Here is a 19,270-nt window from a genome sequence, read left to right as displayed (position 1 = left end):
TGATGCACATCTTATAGCAGTAACATCTCACTCTGAATTTGTTGTATTTTAACCCAATCTGTCATCTTTTCCTAAAGCTAAAACTAAACAGTAAGTGATACAGGGCACCATCCATCGTTAACCATGTGTGTGATTCAGGGTTGCTGGGAGGGGCTGGAGCCTGTCCCAGCTATCACAAGGTGAAGATGCCAACATATGTTTTAATACAGAAATATGAGGCTGAGAGCCATTGATCCAAAACCTCAGTAAAATAGAATTTAAACTAGTTTCCATTGATATACTGCAAAAGAACTCAAGAAGTCACAGATATCTGGATATATTCAATTTTCTAACAGAGACTAAATAATCAAATATTAGTTGTTTTGGGTTTTGTTTTTATTTTTCCCATTAGGGTAGTGGTTTACATGTTTGACTAATAAGTAAAAGATTCCAGGTTTGAGCTTGGAAGGAGACATAGCCCAAGAGGGTTGTACCGGAAGACCATCTGGTGTAAACACCAGCTAAATCAACTATGTGGTGACCCCACTGTGAATAAAAGCCTTTCAACACCGGACGCATAAAACTCGTGCAAATACCAATCATGGAATCAGTGGCACGTATTTTTTCATACCAAGCTCAGCTTTTGCTATTTTTCAGACCCCAAGGAGCTAAGTTTGCTGTGCCAGAGACGTAAGAAGCGAAAAACAGCTTCTTCTTGACTCATATCTGACCTGGATGAGATGCACTCATGAATTTGACCAGCCTTGTCAAATTGTGGACTTTGACAAGGCCAGTCACGAGGCTCTGCTCATCCAAGGGGAAATCCTCAGACTCTAACACCTAGGCATGTCCTGCCACATCCATTACTGTGGTGCCATCTACACTGACCCTGGAAATGTTCAATGTTGCACAAATCTGTGGAAACAGGGACTGAACCTGTGACAGAGCGACCTGGACCCCATTAGCCCCATTGATGAGTTAAACTGATAACCAACTGCTTTAATCTGTCAGTGCGCCCCAGGGTGGCTGTGGCTACAATGTAGCTGCCATCACCAGTGTGTGAATGGGTGGATGACTGGATATGTAAAGCGTTTTGGAGTCCTTAGGGACTAGTAAAGCGCTATATAAATACAGGCCATTTACCATTTAATCCCCGATTCCTCCATTAAGGTTTACAAGCATTTGCACCTTGTGCTCTCTAATGATTCAAAGTCAACACACATTTCAGTTCATTTCATTTGATTCTTGTGTAATCTTTTCCATTTTTTCTGCTTTATTGACTTTGTCTGATTCTTTGCACACTTCATTTTTTCCCATGTGAATTTACATGTTTGTTTTATTTCTTTTGATAGATTGTATCAGAACAGCTCCAAGTTTTCAGGATCAACACATTATAATACACGGGGATAATGAATCCCGATCCTCATACTGGTCAGCTGGATTTTTTTAAAGAAAAGAAAATACCCTGCAGGCTTTCATACTGACATCTTAGACAAGCTGCACAGCAGATCCCGTTTTCTTTTGACTGGCTGTGTACTGAAGTCTGAACAGAGAAGTTTCTGCTGACACCACGGTGCTTTGAAAGCTCTGCAAAGTGTCCACTTGCAAACTGGAGATAACCAAGACATTTTAAGTCAACTTTAACCATCTGGTAAAAAGCACTTTGTAAACTTTGCTTTCAAAAGTACTGCATAAACAGAGTTTCTTACTGAAGTAGTTCATGCTAGAACTGTGGTATTCTCAGTTTTTGAATGGCTGTATTTGCCAAGTGAAAGCAGTTAACGGTCTCAGGGGCATAACAGCCAGCTATATTTACAAAAACCGGCAATTTTGCAGGAGTGCAGATACATACTGTATGATGCACAGAGAACAAACAAGGCGCCGCTCCACAGCCCACAAGCAACGGGGATTTGGGTCTTGACCTCGACATGTTGTACAGCTCCAGCTTGAAGAGTACATTCAGCTAAAAATTTCTCGAAATTATGTCTTCGTTAAATTATTTTTGATAAATATTCACAACGGGGATCAAGGATGAGAGGCAGACTGTTAAATGTTCAGAAATATTAAATGAACTGAATAAAATGAACCACAAATTCTACTTCCTTGAACACTGTTGGACTTGCAGTGACCTCTGTTCGTTCTTGACATTTTTTCTTTTCCAGCGCGAGGTGAGGCCTGCACGTTCCTCCTCAAAAATTGGTTGTTTTCCAGCTTGTTTTTTCCCAAACATCAAAAAGAAACATTTATGTTTCCCTTCGCCGAAATGTCAGGGGGATTTATGAGGTCCCCGTTTTGTGTTGGTGGCCTATTTAATGCTACAGTGCACACCCCTCAATATGTGAAATGAAAGCGTGTCTCTTTATGTAGCCGGTCATATTAAGTGCCTATCAAACTGACAAATATACCAAGTTTAAATTCTTGGATTGACCAACTTTTTAAATGCACTCCCAGATATGGGTAAGATGTTAATTTCACACACTGAATTAGACCCACTAAAGAAGAAGAATAGATAAAGTGATATAAATGTTTCAAGAAGTGGGGATGCAGGCCTCACCTGTGTGACAGAAGTAGTTCTGGGGCGCAGCAGCGCCACACAGTGGACATGACTGTCTGCAATTACACCTTCATCATGTTAGTATTTTCAAGCACAACTGTAAAGTTCTCCAGTAAGAGGTAAGATTGTGCCCTAAATCTAGTAACTGGTTGTGCCACCCTTGGCAGCAACAACTTAAATCAAGCAACTGCGATGAGCCTTTCACATCGTGAAAGAATTGTTTTAATCCAGCAACACTGGAAGGTTTTCAAGCATGAACAGTCCGTTTAAGGTCATGGCAAAGCATCTCCATCTGGTTTAATTCTGGACTTTGACAAGGCCAGTCACGACCCTTCTTTTTGTTTCATTTTTCCATCATTCAGAGGTGGAATTACTTTTCTCAGAATTTCAACTTATTAACTTGAAATTTTGAGAAAAGTAATTCGAAATTTGAGTTAGCTCTGCCAATCAGTAATCTACGTGAAGGATGTCATTTTCTTGTTACCTGGAAAGCTATAGTGCAGAGGAAAGCACACTCAAAACCGGATCGCAACAAATTGGCGCTTTCGAGAGAGCGTTTATTGATAGTAATGCCATGTGATTCAGCTAATGACAGAAGGATTTCATCATTTGTGAAGCCATGCTGAAAATACTCAGCAATTTGTGTATTCATGACTGGCTGTAATAGTGGTAGCTTAGCTGTAGCATTTGTAGCTGAGGGCTTCAGCTTCCAGGTAACAAGGAAATGATGTAATTCACGCAGATTGGCAGTGCTAACTCGAAAGTTTGAGAAAAGTAACACGAAATTTTGAGTTGATAAGTCGAAATTTCGAGTCATGGATACTTTTTTTTTTTAGTGGTGGAAACGGGCTTCCATACTCTATAGACAGTTATTTTTCGTAAAGTCTTCTTGATCAGCAAGAAGTTGGCAAACATGAGGTGAGACTTTGTTTCTTTTTGGCTAGCAATGGTTTTAATATTGGAACTCTCCCATGGATTACATTTTTACCCAGAGTGTTTTTTATTGTTGAATAATGAACTGACTGTAGCTCAGGTGGTTGGAGATTTGATCCCTGGTTGCTCCAGCCTGCATGCCAAATATCCTTGGGCAACATACTAATACCAAAATGCTTTCTGATGCACCCATAGGTGTGTCTATGTATGTGAATGTTGGATTGAAAGCATCTAGTTGTATAAAATGCTTTGAGTGTATATGTAGATATGTATAAAAGAACCAGGCTTATGCAAGTGAGGTCTGCAGTTCTTTAGATGTTATTCTGGGTTCTCATGTCACCTCCTGGATGAGTCGGTGATGCACTCTTGGAGTAATTTCGGTAGGCCTGCCACAAACTGTTTTCTCCATTTGTGAATAATGGCTCTCACTGCAGTTCACTGGAGTCCTTAGAAATGGCTTTGTTGATCTTTCGAGGCTGATAAATGTCAGTGACTTTGTTTCTCAGCTCTTTCTTTAGATCCTGGGATGATGTGTTGAGACGAGTGTATTTAAGTGACTTCTTGATTCAGCAGGCCTGGAAGTAATCAAGCCTCGGTGTGAAACTTAACTCAGCTTTCCAAAAATTGTGATTAATCACAGCAACTTCATAATTTCACAAGGACAGGCTTTTTCACACAAAACCAGGTAACCTTGGACAGCTCTTTTCCCTTAAATTATTAAATGATTATTTCATTAATGAAATAATCATTTAAAGCATTTTGTATTTACTCAGGCTCTTTGTCCAGTATTAAACATTGTTTGACTATCTGATACATGTAAGCATGACAAATATGCTCTGAATGCTTACAGAGCCCTGGACCAAGACTGAGAGGAGACACTGAATCAGAAGCTGCTGTACCCTGATTACACCAAAGCTACTTTCAGCTGCTTCCCTATCCACATGATTTTGCTGGATGCCCTTCGTGACACACCGCGAGCCCATGGGAAATAAGGGAGCAGTTGAAAGTCCCCCCTGTAAAACTACAGCAGCGTCATTTTTCCTATATGTGGACGAGGCACAAGTAGTTCATGCACAAGTACACTGACCAAAAAACAAAACTGACACGAGCTTGTTAAAAATCATATACCCAGATTACGTTTAGTCTTTTTTTCTGAGAATCCGGAGAGATAATCCCTGTGTGATATCTGCTTTTTGCTCTTCCTATTTGGACACCTACCATTTGATCATATCTTCCTTCAAATGCCTTCTTCTTGCAAAGCCTAAAGAACTCCCCCTCAAAATCGGAATTTCAGGTTCTCAGAATGAACTCCATCCATCAGCTTCCTAAATAATGCTTTTATTAAAGCTGCACTGGTCGACCCACCCAAGCTTGCTTGAATTGATTGAGTCCATTTTTTCAGGGACCTGAATTAAACATTGGATGGACATCTAGAAGTATAACCAGAAGATCTATTCCATCTCTCTCTCTGGGATACGAGCAGCATTTTAATGTGCAAGCAGAGGAAAATATTCCCCTATCAGAGGATGAAGATTTGCTAATGTGACAAATCCATTGTGGATATGGAACTTACCGGCACTGACCTGTTTCAGCTCAAATTCAGCCAGCTAAAGCTCTGGGCCCATATTCACAAAGCTTCACAATACTAAGTCCTGATCCTAGTGACGAAACTCTAAAAAATTCCTTCGAATTTTCTAAGAATCTCCCATTAGAGATACGAATGATAAAGCATCTTAGAGTTTCTAAGGTAAAGAAATGTTAGGAGTGGGGAAGAGGTATTTTAAGAGGCTTAAGATTTTCTTTAGCAGAGGAGAAAATGGCCGTGTACTGCTGTATTGATATAATGATATTAAAGGAGAGCCACAGTGTCTACTCATGTAAAAAAAAAACATTCCACCTTAAAAGTATAGTATTGTGTAAAAGTCTTGAGCCTCCCTTAATTCTTTATATTTTAAAGGAAACTGGATAAATGTTTGTAGCGATGTATTGAAATGTGTAAACATACATGGAAATACAGTATCAGCTAGGAGGAGGAGTTGGCCGTCCGACTGCGGTCTGGAGTGTGGGGCCTCCCTGCTGCTGCGGAGTCGGGGCGGTCTGCCTCCCCCCACCGCAGGGAAAAGGGTAACACCACCTGGGTCTGGGTGCAGTTACCCCCTCCAGGGGCAAGGGTACCTAGACCCGGTTTGTAGAGTACGCTTGGGGAGTGTGATCGTGTATACAGCGTCCCTTTATGTCTGTCTCCACGTTGGTTGAGTGTGGAGTAAGTGCATATGAGAGCATGAGGGTGGGAATGGATGTTTGTGTCTGTGTGTGCCTGTATGTCTGTGTCTATATGTCAGGTTGGGTGTCAGACGCCACCTCTCTGGGGACATCTCAGGCCCTCCAAGGTTTGGAGGCCTATCTCCCCCTACCACCACTTCCCCTGCCAGTGGCGGGGGAAGTGGTGACATCGGTGCGTTGGTGGTTCTTTGTGTCCGGGGATGGGCGTCCAGGTACACACCGGCTCACTCCTTGGCGGCCGCTTATCGGGGCCTGGAGCCTGGGGCTCGCTCGGGCCACTTCGGAGGTGGGGTGCCCCCGGCCTCTCGGCCTGGGGCTCGGTCACTCAGGCACGGCTGGCTGCCGGCGGAGCTCACGGGCGCGTCACTGCAACTCCCCCTGGCTTCTGCTCCGCGGCTGCTGAGTGAGCCCTCATCTGGGACTCTCCTCAGCTCTTTCTGGGACAGTGGCGCAGCTGCCCCTCTGTTGGTCTTTCTTGGTCTCTTGTGTTCTGAGGGCCTCTGGATGTCTGGAGTTTTGATCTCCTCCATACCTGCTTCATGCCCTGGAGGACGGGGCTGTGCCCCCCCCCCCCCCACACACACACACCCTCTAGCAGATCATTACATGAAGGAACCTTTTTAAAAAAAAAAAAACAAGCGCATCCATGCTCACAGGTGTACACACGGGTGATCACACCCACAAACTACACCCTTTTTGGCTCCTACCTCAAAGCACACTGTGTTCTGTTGATCTTATGTGCTGCACAATAATGTTTAATATTTAGTATTTACTGTCATATTCCCATATATCATTGTGATGTTGTTTATTCTATTACTCTTGTTCTCTTCTGCTTGTTTTCTTTTTTCTTTCTCAGCAGGTCACCCAGGTGATTGATATATGCATTTTTTTTCTTCTTTTTTTTTCTGCTCATTCTGTTGGTTTTTGTCTTTTGCCCTTCTCCCCCGTCCCTCTTCTCAGCTGTTTCTCTTTCCCTCTTTCTTTCTCCCCTTCTTTCCCCCAGTCAAGTCTGTCCCGTATTCAGTAAGTGAAAATAAAATGAACAATAAAAGGTGAATCAAATGGACCATTACGGCAAGGCTGGGATGGTCAATTTGGTAAAGTAAATCCGTTGGGCATCTTTCTTTGCCTTTAGACAACAATTCTGATGGCAAAAGAGCCAAACGGGACAGGCAAAAAAAAAAAAAAAAAAAATACAGTATCAGCATCTTCTTTTTTCATCCTCTCCCTTCAGGGGTCGCCACAGAGGATCAGAGGTCCAGGATATTTGCTCTTCCTCTTCTGCACATGTCCAAATCATCTCAACCTGAGCTGTCCTCCGATATACTCATTTTCAATCCTCTTCATTCTGGTCACTCCCACTGAAAATGTTTGCATCCTCAGCTCTGTCACCTCCAGCTTGGTCTCCTGTCTTTTTGTCAGTGGCATCATTTTCAAACCACACATCATAGCAGATCTCACTTTTGTCTTGTAAACCTTTTCTTTCACTCTTGGTGCTATGTTTCTATCACATATCACCCCGATACTCGTCTCCACCCTGTCTGTAGTCTCTTTTTCACCTCTCTTGTGCGCTTTCTGTTGCTTTGGATAGTTGACCCAAGGCATTTAAGCTCATCTATCTTCACCACCTCTACTCTTTGCATCTTCATCTTTCCACCTGTTGTACTTCGTCTTGTATCTAATAACTTTCATTCTGCTTCTCTCTAGAGCATACCTCCATCTCTCTAGGCTCTGATCCGTACTCTCTCCACAGATCACAATGTCATCTCCAAACATCATAACAGGAAAGAACTCTGATATCTCCACAGCATGTCTTTATCCTGTTTTCCTTCTCTCACCCCAACCGGTCGCAGCAGATGGCCCCGCCCCTCCCTCAGCTTGGTTCTGCTGGAGGTTTCTTCCTGTTAAAAGGGAGTTTTTCCTTCCTACTGTCGCCAAAGTGTTTGCTCATAAGGGGTCATATGATTGTTGGGTTTTTCTCTGTAAGTATTATTCTGGGGTCTACCTTACAATATAAAGCGCTTTGAGGTAACTGCTGTTGTGATTTGGCGCTGTTTAAATAAGATTGAATTGAATATCACCACAGGTTAGGGTGATATAGGGTGTTTCTAATTTTAGAGATATTGTGCAAATACAAGAAAGCAGTGCTACATGTTTGTTTAATATGCACATAAAATCACATTTCCTGGTCATAAATGACTCCAAGATTCCTCACCGTGTTACTCTAGGCCAAGGTAATGCCATCCAAAGCAAGTACAGTATATGGTTAGATACCATGTTTCTAAGATTTTTAGGGCCAAGTATAGTGTGGAGATCAGGGAAATTATTTTACTGTTAATTATTTATTTATTATTTAATGTTAATTTATTGTTAATAATCATCAACATTACTATTGCATTAATAATATAATTTACAGTATTGATATTGCATTCAGAGGTTTAAACAGTGTGTGTGTCTTTCAGAAAGACTAAGTTGCAGGCTGACAGGAAGTTGCAGGCTTTGCAGAACTGAAACCGAAAGCAGAATCTAAGCACAGGTTATTCTGAGGAGCAGGTTAGACGAGGCTATTTGAATTACTAGGTTATTCAAATTGTCTATTATACTTTTATATTCTTTTATTAAACTTTTAGTAGAGGTTCTTGATTAAAACATTTATTCAACATAGTACATACAGTTTCAGTTCGGTTATTACACATAAGGATGAGCCTCTGTTCTGGTGAAAGGTCAGAAGTGCAACGGGTGAATTGAGAGAGCATTTGAGGCTGACATATACACACGCACACACACCTGGAAAAAGGAACAGCGTCTGGCAGGATGTGGGGCTCGTGTTCCAGACAAGATAGAAGACAATGTTCTTTTAAACCGTGTTAAAAGTCATTGTGGTTTTGATTTGACGTATGTATATATTCTGTCTGTGACGTATGAAGGGGCGTCATTAATTCAAACCCTGATGCTATAAAAATCTGTGCATGCTTTGATTAAGTCGAAGATCAATCCCTGTCTGCGTACAGAGTGGTCTTCCCACGCGTGTATTCATTAAAAATCAATTGTTTGACCAAGATCTTCTGGACCAATGGTTGTTTGTACTCTCCTTCCTCAATATGTGAACCTTAACATTTGGGGGCTCGTCCGGTGGTTGAGGAGGGAGAGAGTTGGAGGTGTAGACGGAGAAATTCGGTGGTCTAAGGTGGTCGGACGGGCAGACATGAGTGCCAGTGGTCGAAGTGAGTGGGCATAAGCCGGTTTATCCAAAGGTAAGGCACTACCTGTTGAATTATTTCCAAAGTGTGCCAAATTGGACATGATAAAATTTAAGTCTACTCACTGAAATTACTGGTGGATGTCTGTTTTGATTTTGATGAAAATCTCATGAGTTAGAGCAGTTAGAGTCTGCTAAAGCAGTTAGAGTCTGCTAAGAAAAGTTTAAATACTGGGTTGAAGTCCCAAAGAAATAGAGTTAGAGTCTCAAGTAGTTTGGTAGGAAATTGGTCATTTTGTTGGTTAGAGTCCAAATTGGTAATAAGAGTGGACCTGAGTGGTTATTTTGTGAGTTTGAGTCTCCATTGACCACTAGGTTTAACCTGCCTCAGTCAGACCCTTGTTTTGGGGGGTTAACTGTTGTTTTAAAGTGTTATAAATTATTATAGGACGGCAGTTAGAGTCTGCTAAATCACTTAAATCACTGTAAGCATATTTGCACTGCACAAGACATAATGTGGATTGCACAACACTGGTCACTACATTCTTCATTTCCAGTTAATACTTGTACAGCTGCTGTTATTGTGTATATATTTATTTATATTTCTTCATACATTCTTAAATAGTTCTATATTGTGTATTTTGTTGTACAGTTATTTTATTTTCAACTTTAATTTATATATTTTATCTTATTCTTTCCCAGTTAAATTTACCCTTCATTCTAATTTGTGTTGTACAGTTATTTCATTTTTAACCTTAATTTATATTTTATTCCTTCCTAGTTAAATTTACCCTTTTTAATTTTTCATATTTATTTCCTATCTTATTCATAGCCTTTTCCTTTTTTGTTTTCTTTAGGTCACGAGCAGTTGTCCAAGCATTTCACTACATATCGTACTGTGTATGACTGTGTACGTGACAAATAAAATTTGAATTTGAATTTGAATTTGATTTGCTAGGAAGCGCAGTGCTCAGAGGTAACGCTTGCCAATGCCAAGGACGGTTAGGCATTGTCCTCGAAGAGGGATAGTCAGTTGGTCACTGTGGAGCTTGGGGCACTCCAGAATAACTAGGAGTTAGAGTCTCCTTACCGTTTGGAACTGTAGTCTGCGCTTTTTTGGCAAGCAGAAGGTGGACTTCGGGTGTGTAACTTTAACTTAAAACTTCGGGGTAAGCCTTGGCTGTGAAACGCCAAAAAATAGAGCTTCAGGCAAAGTTTGGGTTGGTTGACGCTTTTAAATTAACTTAGGGATTTTAGAGATGAGGCCAGAAACAGTTAGAGTCTGATACTGGTTAATTGATCACAAAAAAGTTGGACTTTATCGGTTGGACCGTTAACTTAAATTTGTCGAAATTGGTTAGGCGCTAAAGCTGACAGATCTGACAGTGGTTGTAAATATAAGACGTCTTTGTAATATAAAATAAGAGTTTGGTGTGAGAGGAGGCTGTGTGTCGAGTCAGCAATGCACTGACTGCTTGCTATTTTTAGACGGTGTGTGTGTGTGTGAAAATGCAAATTAGTAAGCAGCGAACTGTTTAAACCACAGTTGGTTTTACAAATACTGCTGCAAACATTGCAAACACGGTGGGGACAGGCATGGCACAGCAGACCACGCCCCACCACACACGGAAGCAGGAAATTAGAGATCATTCCTTCAGTTTAACTAATTGGTGTGTGCCATAGATAGAGCTGGGCCTCAACTGCAATGAAGATTTATGATCTGCCTAAGGGAAGCATGTATAATGTAAATAAAACTGGTTTTACCTGGAAAGGGTTACCAGACAATCGGAGCCCTGATTGTACCCTAGAGACCAGGCATCTTCAGGGACGTCCATGGAGGCATCAGTTTGCTTGTCTGCATCTAACTGGCAGCCACTTCAATGATGCAACTAAAAGTTGAAAAAACTATCTCTTATCCGGTTGCAGTAACTTTAAAAGTTATGTGTAGCCGCTTTGAAAAGTGAGAAGTAATTGTTTAACAAACTGCAGAGACTGATAGCAGCAGAAACAGTGCAACCACACCACTCAGAGATGACTCAGAGAATCCAGCAGCAACTTTGCATTGCTTGAGGCTGTGTCAGGGGTTGCAGACCAGTGACATTTCAAAACACAACATATTAACACTGCCAACACAAGTGAGTCAGTGATAAAGGTTATTTAGAGAAAATTCTCTCTTGTTAAGGTAGAGAATGTGCATTAATCAAAACTGAGCCACTGCAGAAGAAAGAAGTAATTTATTTTGCAGTGGAAGTTCTGATATTGTTGAGTAAGACAAAAAGGCTCATAAAGCTTCCGTACATTCGACAAAAAGTACATAAATGACATTTAAAGGAAAGGTAATTATGCCCACTTATGAGACAGCAGAATGGCATTCACATTTCTGTCATTTCATTCAATAAATAATAATTTGAGATTAAGTGCGTCAAACGTGGAAAACACTGATGCTCCGTATAGCTCACTTAAGAGATGATTCATAATTTTCGCAAGAATATGAATAAAAGCTGCTGGCTATAGAGAGATGACAAGTCTGGCATTTAAAAAAATAAATAAATAAAATGCTTTTCGCACCACAATGATAAGTGTGCAAGCGAGGAAGACTCCAATTTTAAAAATCACACAGCACTCTGGCTCAAAGTTACGATCCTGAGATTCTAGCTTTTTAGAATAAGAATACAATAGAATAGTCCTTTAATTGTCCCACAAGGGGAAATTTGGTTGTCAGCCAAACAAACAGTACACAGGACACAGAACAGAAACATACACAATTTTTTGTTACATATTTACATTAAATTAAATTAAATTAACTACAGTTAATTTCCCAGGCATGACAAAAATCACCCCAGGTTTGGAGACTGGAAAATGTGAGCAGCAATTTAAATTGAGCAACCAATCGATACAATGAAAGCACCCAATCTGTAGCACTTTTTTCTTTTTCAGATGCCATAGAACCAATTTTAACAAAAGTAGAAGTTGTTAAATCACAGTTTAAGGTTCCACTTTGGCTTTCCTTGATCTTCCATTTCTCTATACATCTACCCAGCAATAGCAGCAATAGCAGCAAATAATTCCATCAATTTTAAAGGAGTCATCCAAATCTGGCTCCATTTTCTAGTCAAAAGTCATGAAGCTGGCTTTTTGGGAAAATAGATAGCATCTTTTACTCATGTGGCAATGTTAGTCTAAAAAACTAAGATCATCGTGGTTATTTCAGGCCCTAAATATTGGCTATAAAATGTACAAAATTCACAATAAGCAATGGCTTTGATCTGTGGTTGGATATTCTTTTGGAATAAACTGCATTCTTTCAGTTTTTTATCCATTTTGTTTGAAAAATCAAACTTTATCTTTGTTACTACAGAACTTTGACAGAATTCAGCATCTCTTTTGCTACATGTATGTCTATTGTTTGTTTTTGGTATTCAAATATGAAATCACTGAACCAAAAGATGAACCATTTGGTAACCATGTTTTTTTTAATGTCTTTTTTAAAAAAAACAGCATCAAACAACATTGAGCCGGTAGAAAGAATGAATTGTCATTTGGAAAAAACAAAAGTGCAAATATGATAAAATGTCAGGCTCTCTATGTACCACTAAAGGTAAATGGAACTCTAGTTTTGCTCTGATGTAAAAGCAGCAATAACTGTATGACCACAAATTACCTGTTGTTAGTTTTTCCATTGGAAGCCCGCTTCAGAGGGCGACTCAGAGACATGCCGTGTTTTGCCAGCTTGGCTGTTCCTCCCACTTAAATGCACTCAATTTTGACAGAGGTAGAAGTACAACATCCCTTAATTTAGACAGACCTTTCAGTGACTTCACTCAGCAAATTGTTCAGGGCATCTTGCCACTGCCACTGCCATTAAAGCTCTCTGTCATCAAGGACCTCCTGTTCTCTCTAGTTGAAGACACGGACATGAATGTCATTTCCATTCAAAGTCAGAAACAATTATAAAATAAGCTTTAGTCTCAAACAGACTTCAGTTAGGGCTTTATATACAGCACTGTGTAAAAGTCTTGAGTCACCCCTCATTCCTTTCTATTGTACTTCCAAGGAGACGGACTTCCTTGTAATTTATTTTTAAAGTGGTCTTGAGCAGTAGTTCTTCAGGGTTTCCGAACGCCTTTTCATTTGTCATTCATTCGTTTGTACCTGGCGACTTTCAAATGTTTTTTTGTTTATTAAGCCACGTTCCTGGCTACATATAACAGATAACTAAGCAAAGAAGCATTTGTACATGATATTTTTGGCACTTGCTAGCCAAACACAAAATTTGTTCCCTTTCTTTTTAATCTGAAAAAAGTACAAAGGTAACTCAGTTTGACAGGCATAAAAAAGTACCCTCAAAGAAGTATTGACTAAAAACTTACCATATCTCAGCATGGTGTTTTTGGATTTTGGACAAATGGTGGACCTGACATAGGACACGAGAGATGCACTACTCACTGAAGTCTCCTCAGAAGTAGTCTCAGTGGAAGGGTGGCTGTCAAGAATCCAATATTAAGGGAGAGATTTAACTAAATATAAGAAAAATGCCAAATCAAAGGAGCTTGCAAAGAAAAGCGTCTGGACTTCTTTAAGTTACTTGAAGACGTTTCACCTCTCATCCGAGAAGCTTCTTCAGTTCTAAGGTCAAATGGTGGAGAGTCCCAGATATAAACCTAGTGGGAGTAACCCCCCACAGAGGGACAAAAGGACCCCCTGATGATCCTCTAATCGCCTGAGCCAAGGTGTGAAACTGGGTGTGGGTCCCAATCAGCCAGAGTTTCGGGTGTGTTCATTGTGAAACCTGACCCCACCTTATCATGCGAATTCCTGAGATCAGATAGCCCAGGATGTGAGTGGGCGTTAAGGCGTCTGGGAAGGGATCTCAAAACTGGATTATAGATGGCAGAGAGTTGGTGTTGTAAACCCCCGCCTCTGTTCAAAGATGGTCGCTCACAGTGGACATAGATGGCTTCTTTCACTCCTCTTTCAAACCATCTGTCCTCTCTGTCCAAAATGTGAACATTGGCAAAATGTTCGAAAGAGTGTCCTTTATCCTTAAGATGCAGATGGACTGCTGAGTCTTGTCCTGTGGAGGTGGCTCTTCTGTGTTGTGCCATGCGCTTGTGAAGTGGCTGTTTGGTCTCTCCGATGTAGAGGTCTGGGCATTCCTCGCTGCACTGTACAGCATACACCACATTGTTAAGTCTGTGTTTTGGCGTTTTGTCTTTCGGGTGAACCAGTTTTTGCCTGAGCGTGTTGCTGGGTCTGAAATACACTGGGATGTTGTGCTTGGAGAAAACTCTCCTGAGTTTTTCTGATACACCGGCTACATAGGGGATGACAATGTTGTTGCGTCTGTCTTTCTTATCCTCCCTCGCTGGTGTCTGATCTTCTTTTCTGTGCCTCTTTGCTGACTTTAAGAACGCCCATTTAGGATAGCCACACGTTTTGAGTGCTTCCTTTACATGTGTGTGTTCCTTCTTTTTTCCTTCAGGCTTAGAGGGAACATGTTCTGCCCGGTGGTGTAGGGTCCTAATTACTCCAAGTTTGTGTTCCAGAGGGTGATGGGAGTCGAACAGGAGGTACTGGTCCGTGTGTGTGGGCTTCCGGTAAACTTCGATGTTGAGGTTGCCGTTCTCTTCAATGTGCACAGCGCAGTCCAGGAAAGGCAAACAGTTGTCCTTTGTGTCTTCCCTGGTGAACTTGATGTTTTTATCCACAGAGTTAATGTGCGCAGTGAAGGATTCCACTTCTTGTGTCTTGATTTTGACCCAGGTGTCGTCTACATATCTGTACCAGTGGCTGGGTACTCTTCCTTTGAAAGAGCCAAGAGCCTTCCTTTCCACTTCCTCCATGTAAAGGTTGGCTACAATAGGTGACACGGGGGAGCCCATGGCACAGCCACGTTTTTGTCTGTAAAAGCCTTCGTTGTACTTGAAATATGTAGTGGTGAGGCAGAGGTCTAACAGTGTGCAAATCTGATCGGGTTGTGAAGTTGGTCCTGTCCTCCAAGGAGCTGTCTTCTTGTAGTCGTTTTCTGACCGTCTTCACGGCCTCCGTGGTGGGTATGCAAGTGAAGAGAGAGACTACATCAAAGGACACCATGGTTTCATCTGGATCCAGGGTAAGTTTCTGGACCTTGTCGGTGAAGTCGGTGGAGTTCTTGATGTGGTGTGGGGTGTTCCCCACGAGAGGAGCAAGGATGGTAGCAAGGTGTTTAGCAATGTTATAAGTGGCTGAGTTTATGCTACTGACTATGGGTCTGAGTGGGACAGCTTCCTTGTGGATTTTAGGAAGTCCGTAAATGCAGGGTATGGCATCCCCTGGGTAAAGGCAGTGATATGTAAGGCGGTCAATGATTTTGTCCTTTTCAAAGTCTTGAAGGCAAGCTATAACTTTCTTTTTGTAGCTGCTTGTGGGGGGTTGTTACGTGTCTGCAGGCTGCATGTTTTCTTTCCCTCCCCTTTTGTTTGCCATTCCCTTAGGTCGCAGACTGCAGGCTGATGTCAATCTGGGGACGTCCAACTAATTAGAGGAGGGAGGCCCTGATTGGACAAACCAGGAGTGAAACCCTTGATAAGGAGACTCACCTGTGGCTGGGGGCGGCTCTCTTCCCTCCTTGAATTGTTTGACACATGTGTGACGTTTTCCTGCTGTCTTTCTTTTGTTTGATGATTGTGGTGGGAGTAAAGTGGACTAGGTAAGTTTGGGGACCCCATACACTTACTCACGTAGAGTCTTTGTGTTAGAAACACTAGGTAAGTAGGTTGGTGCCAGCCATGTAATTTTGAGCTTGTTTTAAGTTGAGGTTTAGGATCTTTCTCTCATGTTTGTTGCTTTTCTAGGATAGTAGCTCAGCTCAGCTAAGTTTTGGTTTTGTCTTTTTGGTGTTTTTTTTTTTTTTGGCACAACCTAACTGTCCCTTTTCCCCCCACATTTGTTGTTTGAGTCTGGGTTGTTTATTTTGGGAGAGCGCTGCCATTAAACATTTTTTTCATAACACCTGTACTGAGTTTCCGGAGTTGTTGTGTTATCCCCTCCTAACAGACGTAACAGGGGTACAATAACAGGGGTACAATAACAGACGTAACAGGGGTACAATACCTACGAAGCCTTAAAGCGAGATGAAACCATGGTGTCCTTTGATGTAGTCTCTCTCTTCACTTACATACCCATCACGGAGGCCGTGGAGACTGTTCGACTCCCATCATCCTCTGGAACACAAACTTGGAGTAATTAGGACCCTACACCACCGGGCAGAACATGTTCCCTCTAAGCCTGAAGGAAAAAAGAAGGAACACACACATGTAAAGGAAGCACTCAAAACGTGCGGCTATCCTAAATGGGCGTTCTTAAAGTCAGCAAAGAGGCACAGAAAAGAAGATCAGACACCAGCGAGGGAGGATAAGAAAGACAGACGCAACAACATTGTCATCCTCTATGTAGCCGGTGTATCAGAGAAACTCAGGAGAGTTTTCTCCAAGCACGACAACCCAGTGTATTTCAGACCCAGCAACACGCTCAGGCAAAAACTGGTTCACCCGAAAGACAAAACGCCAAAACACAGACTTAACAATGTGGTGTATGCTGTACAGTGCAGCGAGGAATGCCCAGACCTCTACATTGGAGAGACCAAACAGCCACTTCACAAGCGCATGGCACAACACAGAAGAGCCACCTCCACAGGACAAGACTCAGCAGTCCATCTGCATCTTAAGGATAAAGGACACTCTTTCGAGGATGCCAATGTTCACATTTTGGACAGAGAGGACAGATGGTTTGAAAGAGGAGTGAAAGAAGCCATCTATGTCCACTGTGAGCGACCATCTTTGAACAGAGGCGGGGGTTTACAACACCAACTCTCTACCATCTATAATCCAGTTTTGAGATCCCTTCCCAGACGCCTTAACGCCCACTCACATCCTGGGCCATCTGATCTCAGGAATTCGCATGATAAGGTGGGGCCAGGTTTCACAATGAACACACCCGAAACTCTGGCTGATTGGGACCCACACCCAGTTTCACACCTTGGCTCAGGCGATTAGAGGATCATCAGGGGGTCCTTTTGTCCCTCTGTGGGGGGTTACTCCCACTAGGTTTATATCTGGGACTCTCCACCATTTGACCTTAGAACTGAAGAAGCTTCTCGGATGAGAGGTGAAACGTCTTCAAGCAGCTTAAAGAAGTCCAGACGCTTTTCTTTGCAAGCTCCTTTGACTACGATGACCTGGATGACTGAGAACCTTCACAGACAAAAATGCCAAATGTTTGGTTCAGGTCATCATTAGTATGTATGAGTGTTCATGTAAGCAGTACAACAGTGAGTGCTGCAAAAACACAGTGGAGGCTCTGTCGTGGTTTGGGGCTGCGTTTCAGCCAATGATGCTCTTGGCAAAACTGATGGAATTATGATTGCAACAAAGGACCCAGCATACAATACCATCTGGAAGGTGCTTGATAGTAATGATGTCATGTTTCAGCATGATAATGATGCCAAATACATTGCCAGTGCAGTAAAAGCATAGCTGGATAGAAAAACACACAATGAGTCATGGACTGGCCTCCCCAGACCCCAACATCAACACTGTTGAAGCAGTGTGTGATCATCATGACAGAGAACAGAACAAAAAGCAGAAACATCCAAAGAAAAGCTTTGAATGCCTTTCAACTACTTAAAGAAATTCCAAGAAAGCTTGCCTATCTGAGTTTAGGCTGTGTTAGAATAAATAATAACAAATAGAATAAAGGTGGTCATACCAGACTTGTACAAACTATTTTTGCGTGCGTGGAGATTTGACCAGGTTGGACTAGATTAGAAATGATATATTAGGGACAGTTCATGTTGGGTGGTTAAAACAAAGTTAGGGAGGCAAGGCTGAGATTGCTTGGGCATGTGGGATAGTGAATACACTGAAAAAAGGATGTTGAATATGGAGCTTCCAGGCAGGAGGGAAAGAGGAGGCTCTTGGTGGAGGTTCATGGATGTAGTTAAGGAGGAAGATGGAGGCGCATGACCTGCTGTGAGAGCAGCTGAAAGAAGAACACTACTTCCGTGAGTTTGCACACATTTCAATAAACGACCCATGTTGTCTTTTCCAAGAAAAATACAAAGAAATGAGGTGTGACTCGAGATTCTTTTGCACACTACAGTATGAGGTAAAATAAATATTGCACAGCTCAGGTCCTCGAAGCCATTCCAAGCAACAGACAAGGACTGTTCAGCTTTTCACAGAAGCTGCTGCGGTTGCCCTGTCAAAGAATTTGAGGGAGAATGTTGTACCTCTGAGGAGCCACTACTCTGAGGCAAAAACCCAGCACAATTTCTCACCTAAGTGTTGGCAAATTACTCAGTGAAACATGTCAGGTGAAAAGCCTCCACAAGAAGAAGAGCAGCTACAAGTATGCACAAATGAAGGGGAATGTTCTAGAAACCAGAGAACAAGGCTGTTGCTGCAGGTTGTAAACTGTGATTGATGGAGTTACAGAGAGAGGGAGATTCTACCCCCGAAAGGACCTCTTGCTTTGATTCTGTCCTCTTTGGGAGATTGTAGGGGATGATCGGGTCATCGTGACAATGGGGTGAAGCTGTTTTCTTACGACGGGGTGCTGCACAAATTGAGCTTGCTGAAGCTAGAGTTCCCATTTTCACTGTTGAGTCTTTGAGTGTTTTGTCCCATTTTTCAATTGGAATGGAGACACGAATAAAAGCACCTGTATTCACGGGGTGAAAGCTTTAGTGTAACGTGAGCCATAAAAGGCACTGTGGTAGATGTGTTTTCTGTGGAATTGGTAGATGCAGACTGCTGGGTGAAAAATTGATACAAACTGTAATATGTTGGTGTACTGCAACTCCTTATTTCCTACTCGCAGACACACACATCATGATGCCTGTTACTATTATTATGCTGTCTATTACATATTTCATTTGAGACAGACATGCATTTAATCTGTGGCTATAGGCTTCTTTTGAGGCAGACGGCTCATATCTCGGTTTAAGCTATAGAGTGAAATAGGACTATAATAACACGAGTGATAATAATTCACTTAATCTCTGAGTTGAATTCTCCTTTTTAAGCTGAGGCGAAATCAGGACCACGCTTCACTGTCACCTCAATGCATTCTGACAGTGAAGGATCATGGCTAAGGGCTTTAGTACACTGCACCTAACCCCATGTCAAAAAAATCTGACCCTTTTTTTGCATGTCTGTAAAACAAGTTCATATACTGCACTTCTACTGTATTTCTCTACAGCAGAGTCATTACAAGCGAGCATACTCACTGAAGGACAAATAAATGTGGAGACCCTTATAACACTCATAGAGTTGGAGCTCCCT

The sequence above is a fragment of the Mchenga conophoros genome, linkage group LG23 (genome assembly GCF_057382185.1).
Source record: "Mchenga conophoros isolate Kocher_MC1m ecotype Shallow Benthic linkage group LG23, M_conophoros_male_GT1.1, whole genome shotgun sequence".
NCBI lineage: Eukaryota > Metazoa > Chordata > Actinopteri > Cichliformes > Cichlidae > Mchenga > Mchenga conophoros.
This window is presented reverse-complemented; position numbering follows the sequence as displayed.